This window comes from Dermacentor albipictus, chromosome 1 (genome assembly GCF_038994185.2).
Source record: "Dermacentor albipictus isolate Rhodes 1998 colony chromosome 1, USDA_Dalb.pri_finalv2, whole genome shotgun sequence".
In the NCBI taxonomy this organism is placed as follows: Eukaryota; Metazoa; Arthropoda; class Arachnida; order Ixodida; family Ixodidae; genus Dermacentor; species Dermacentor albipictus.
The window spans coordinates 1,046,816-1,052,336 of NC_091821.1; the positions used below are offsets into that span (position 1 = coordinate 1,046,816).

General features: G+C 43.7%; 1 long non-coding RNA gene across 1 annotated transcript; it reads left to right on the top strand.

Moving 5' to 3' along the window:
• The first annotated feature begins 293 nt into the window (after window positions 1-293).
• On the top strand, window positions 294-2,165 carry LOC139054618 (uncharacterized). Its single transcript, XR_011511365.1, has 2 exons — window positions 294-819; window positions 884-2,165. It is a non-coding gene; the product is annotated as an uncharacterized lncRNA (long non-coding RNA).
• The last annotated feature ends 3,356 nt before the right edge of the window (window positions 2,166-5,521 follow it).

The following is a 5,521-nucleotide window of genomic DNA, read 5'->3' on the forward strand; positions in this document are numbered from 1 at the left end:
AAATACTTATGGATGACTAGCAGAATATATAAGCGCCTTTTTGAAGCCACTTAGTCGACCTAGAGCCAAGCACTCAAGTTACCCCTCATTATGAAAAGTTCCTGATCATAGAGTTTTGGTCCTGACCTCCGAACATGTAACTGGGACTTAAGCTATGTAGGTTCAGGTTTATCATTGAAACAGGAAGTAAAACACGTTGTTGGGCTAGTTGGTGCATTGTATTAAGAAAAAACCAGCAAAAAAAAAACAGACGGACACAGGAAAAATACAGAAGACAGGCCTCTTCCAGCCTCTTTCCTGTCTTCTCGTATGTTTCCTGTGTGCGCCTGTTTTTGGCTGGTTTCTTAAAACAGGAAGTAGTCTACAGTGTTCAATTGTGCATACAATAATATCATTATAGGTAACAAAAACAAATCTCAAAGGCTACGCTTTTGGTGGCTGCGTGCGTTGAAAGCGATAACGAAAGCTATAATGCGTCAGAGCCGCCATGCATTGACAGTAATCTCAAAGGCTATGTTTTTTCTGGCGCTGACAGCGTTAGCAGAAACTAAAAACTCGAAAATCAGATACCGAATATTCCCAGAATAAGTAAATATTTCACTGTGTAATAATACAATATTTTAAAAACCTATTTATGTTTGCGTAGATGCACGTGGAAGTGTTAGAACCTCGGCAAAGCAGAACGCTGCAGTCATCCAATCCAATCCAAGCTCTAGCCACCGTCGCCACGCCATTTTTCATTCTGCGATCGTTTTAAGGGTAGCGGAGCAGCGTTTGTCACCTACCGTGCCTACCGAAGTCTCCTACTCAGCTACCAAGGTATGACAGCTACATCGATTTCTTTTTTAATTGGTTTGGGTATTGAAATGTGTTTTCTTCACAGGTGCCAGACTGCGGGAGAAGCCGCACGCGCGAAAAAGATCGTCGGTGGAAACAAAGACGATGTTCGAGGACTTCGGATCTCGCACCGGCAGCCAGCAGTCAACAGCTCGAGAATTCGCAAGTCTAGAACTGTGCAGTGGCGCGTATACCCCGCACGCATGCATTAACATGTGCGGTCGGGCTGTCCCTGCAAACGTTTGTACGCCTTGTGATGCTGGTCGCTGCACCGAGGCGACATCGGAAGTTCAGGACGGTGGTTGTGACACTGCGCGCACTGAGGAAAATGTGCCTTGCTTCCCTGGTGGATATAGACACTACGTGACGCTTCGGATGGTTTACTTCGCTGTGAAAACGGAACAGGATCCCTTAGGAGAGGTGTACGCACAAGTCAATGCAGGTTCTCTGGTAAGCAGGACCCCGGAGTCTACATTTGCTTTAGCTACCGCGGACTCTTCATCGGCGCCCTTTGATTCTCCTGGCAAACAGCTTCTCCTGGCTAATGCGCTCATGATTAGAGCTGTAGCCGTGAGTAGCGGCAAGATCGCCTGCTGATCTCTACGAAAATAAAAAGCTCCTTTTAAAAAAGTGAAGAATATATTAGTTGTTTTTATCTACAAGTTTGTTTAATATCGTGAGAATATGGTCACTACGGCCACGGCGGGGACATTGTAAACGAGAGTACGCATTCGATGGCCAAGTGAGTTTTAATAATTGTAAGAACGCACTACGCCACGAGAAAGAGCTATTGTTTAAAGAAAGTGAAGAATATATTAATTGTTCTTCACTAATAGTTCGTTTAGCCACGTCACAATGTGGAGACATTGGGAACGAGTACGCATTTGACGGCAAGTTGACTTACGAGAACGCACTACGTCGCGAATAACATTTAAGCTGCAATACCATTAAGCATGTCCGTGTGGCACCCTGCGAATGACATTAAAGTTTAAGGCATTAGCCAGTTAATGTCATTTTTTGTGCCCGTGTGGCAGAGTGCTAGTGAAGTGATGTAGTCAAGATTAATTCCTTCATGTCATTTCTGTTGCTTTCGCTGCTTAATGCTAATTCTTTTTGCTCTTTCTTTTTATTCCATGCTGCAAACTCAAATGTCAAAGCAGGGTGGGCAATAAGAATTTTCGTTCTGCTGTTCTCTACCTTGTGTTGTGCTATGGGAATTGCAAGTTTTCTTCTTTATCCGTGTATTTATTCTTTGAACAGTATGCATATATCTGCTTATTGGTCTTTTTATGTATAAGGTGACAATAAAAGTTTAAGTGTATTTGGAAGTTGGTGTAAGTTCATTTCTCGTTTATTTAAAACAAGAATGCATTCAAGCATTAGACCAATGTAATATATATAATGGTCAGGTGCTTGAATGTGTCCCGGCCACTATTGTCGCTTCAAGGTATGTGTATATCTGGAATATCCCCGGGAAGACACACACACACACACACACACACACATATATATATATATATATATATATATATGTATATATATCCTGAACGTCCCCTGAATGTCCATGCTGGATGTCCGCTTCGGACGTACTACGGATGCCAAAGCGATTACCTTTGGATTTCCCAGGGACGTCCCTCGGACGTACGTCGGACATTCATGGATATCCCACGGACGTCCCGAATATCGAGAAAGGACGTCCGTCGGACGTCGCCCGGATATCCGTGGTTACTTGGGAAAGGGGTGGGGGTGGGGGGGGGGGCGTGGGCTACGGGTGCAAGAGGCCAGTGGGGTGGGGGGGTGGGGTGTCATATACGTCTGGAGACACACGGAAATTGTTGATATCCTCGCCTTCCTCCAATAAACCCGGGGGAGGGGCGGGAGCCAGAAGATCTATGGACCCCGGGTGCCAGACGACCTATAGCTACGCCACTGACTGTAGGTGTCCCATTGCTGCCATCATTGCTGTAAAAGCAAAGAATTCAGCGTTATAACGCACTTGGCATAACGCCGGAACATAAAACAGCTTATTTCGTCGGACGAGCGCTATCCAGTGTTGACGCCGTTCTGCTTGATACGGTCGGCTTGGAAACCTGTAAAACTTTGTTCCTCGTGAGTTGGTGTACGTGCTGTTGCAGCCCACTACTCAACAGCTCGGGTTGCAGTTCGGCATTTCCCAGAAAAGGCACCAGCTACGCGCGAAACAGTGCACATACAGGCTTTCCGAACGCAAGCGGGCCGGTCGTATCCTGCCGGTTCCGCGCTCGCCGCCGCGAGGGGCGCCCTAGTAGGCGCGGGAAGTACGTTCGCTACCTGCTTGTGCAGAAGAAGGATGGAACTATTCGTCTATGCGTCGATTTACGCGAGCCGAACAAAGCAGTAGTCATTGATGGGTTCCCTTTGCCGCACACTGAGGAACTGTTGCATGCGCTGAGCGGAGCAGCATGGTTCTCGAAACTGGATCTTGCTGCAGCCTACCATCAAGTGGAACTAGCCGAAGAGACATAGTTTAGTAGAACTTGTTGTTGGGCGAGTTGGTAGATATTAGCGAACATTGTTTAACTGCGCGAGCAAACGAACCACAAAGACAGCGAGCGTGTTTTTTACGGCCAAGACGCACAAAGAAGATATCCCTTTCCGGTCTATCGTGAGTGAAAGAGGAACTTGGCAGAACGAAGTAAGCAAGTTTTTGCAGAAATGTTTAGCGCACCTGAAAGTGTACGACCCGTTTGAAACAAGGAACTCGGAAGCTGTTACTAGCTTTATAGAGTCTAATGACGATATTGGCCATGCTTTTTCCATTGACATAGAAGATTTGTTTTATTCTATCCCTCACGCTGCATTGTTTCAGGCTGTTCAGAAATGTATTGAAGTTAATGGCGAAGTGTCTTTTCAGAATTCTACCGGCTTGACTGTTAATAGGTTTTTAGCGTTGCTTGAGTTTTACCTCAAATCTACCTTCATCCAGTTTAAAGAAGACTATTACGTACAGAAACAAGGTATATGTATAGGATCTTGCGTTGCTCCTATTTTGTGCAATATTTACTTATCGGAATTTGACAGAGCGGTAAACGAAGGGATCGATCGTGACCTGGTTGTTACCGTGTTCCGTTATGTTGACGATTTTCTTGTACTTTTAAAAAAGCAAGCCAGCTACACATATGACGACACCATCGCAGGTGTACTACACATTTTTCAGCGCCTTGGCAAAGGTTTAACATTCACCCATGAGCTAACAAAGGATAATAATATTCAGTTTTTAGACAACGCTATAAGCTTCTGTGACGACCATGTGTGCTGGAAATATAACCCAAGATCCCAAAAGAAATTGTTGCCCTACGATTCGGCTCATTCAAAAACGGTAAAGCGGGCAATAGCCACCCAGTGCATCATATCAGCCTTAAGGAAGTCCTGCACGCACAAAATACAAGAAAGCTTTGACAAGCAGATTGTAAGGCTGGAAGAAGCCGGTTTCCCGCAATCAGTCATTTCAGCAGTAGTGGAGGCAGTGCTTAAGAAGACAAAGACGGAAGGCAATGTTGCTGAAGACACAAGGGAGCGCAAAAATAAGAAACGGACAGTTGTACCTTATGTTCACAAGACTTCCCATAACTTAAAGAAGGTTGTGAAACGGTATGGAGTTGATATAGCGTTCTCGGCTCCCGGCAAGCTCACTGGGCTATGCTCGCGCATAGGAAGAAGTAAAAATAACTTCCAAGGGTGCGGAACTAAGCATTCCATTTCCCACGTAGTTTGCAGTGTTGGAGTAGTACACCCTTAGCTGGGTAACCCTTAGTATAGGTGCACAAATTCGCATTTATAAGGTACATTGTAACTAATATATTATAAGTTACATTGTAACTAATACAAAATATAAGGTACATTGTAACCAATATAAAATAAAAGGTACATTGTTAGCCTTGAAAAATATGCAGCTTTAGAGGTTACGCTGTAGTCCTTTATTTTCTAAAAGCAAATGTAACCTCTAAAGGATGTGTTCAATTTAGGGGTTACTTCAGCAACTTATACGGATATTTTCTTCTTGATTGCATTCTATTTTCATAGCCAAACTAGAAAATTTGCACTGTTCCACTACAAGATATTGCCATCTAGAATTGGGGCGATATTGTCATGCCTGCCAGCTGGCTATCTTCTCACCTCAGATTATAGTTATGCTGGTTTTTAAATGGTGGGACTACATAAGAAGAGACCTTCACTGTCAATGCATTTCATTAAAGCTTTAAAGAGAGCATGTAATTTTCTCGGATTGGTATCGACCCAAACATTTTTCTTTCAGTCCCATAATCCAAACTTCTACATGACAATCTGTGGAGAAAAGAAATCAGAGGCAACTGACAGGCATCACAATGTTGGCCCCATTCGAGATGCAGAACATTTTGAATTATGACGCCATGATAGATTTTATAGGTTAGCTATAACAATACAGCGCAATCACAATAAAGACATCTGAATAAATAGCCGAAGTAACCCCTAAATTTAACATAGCCTTTGAGGGACAGTTCCTGCTTGACTGCTAATATAACTCAGCTGTAAGTTTCTAACATGTACTGCCTCTAAGTTAATGTCCCTCTAAAATATGTGGAAGCCAAAAATACCTTCAGTTCCTATAGTATTACATACTTGTGCAGAAAAGCCACTATTTATTAAAAATCCATCTTCCAAAGGC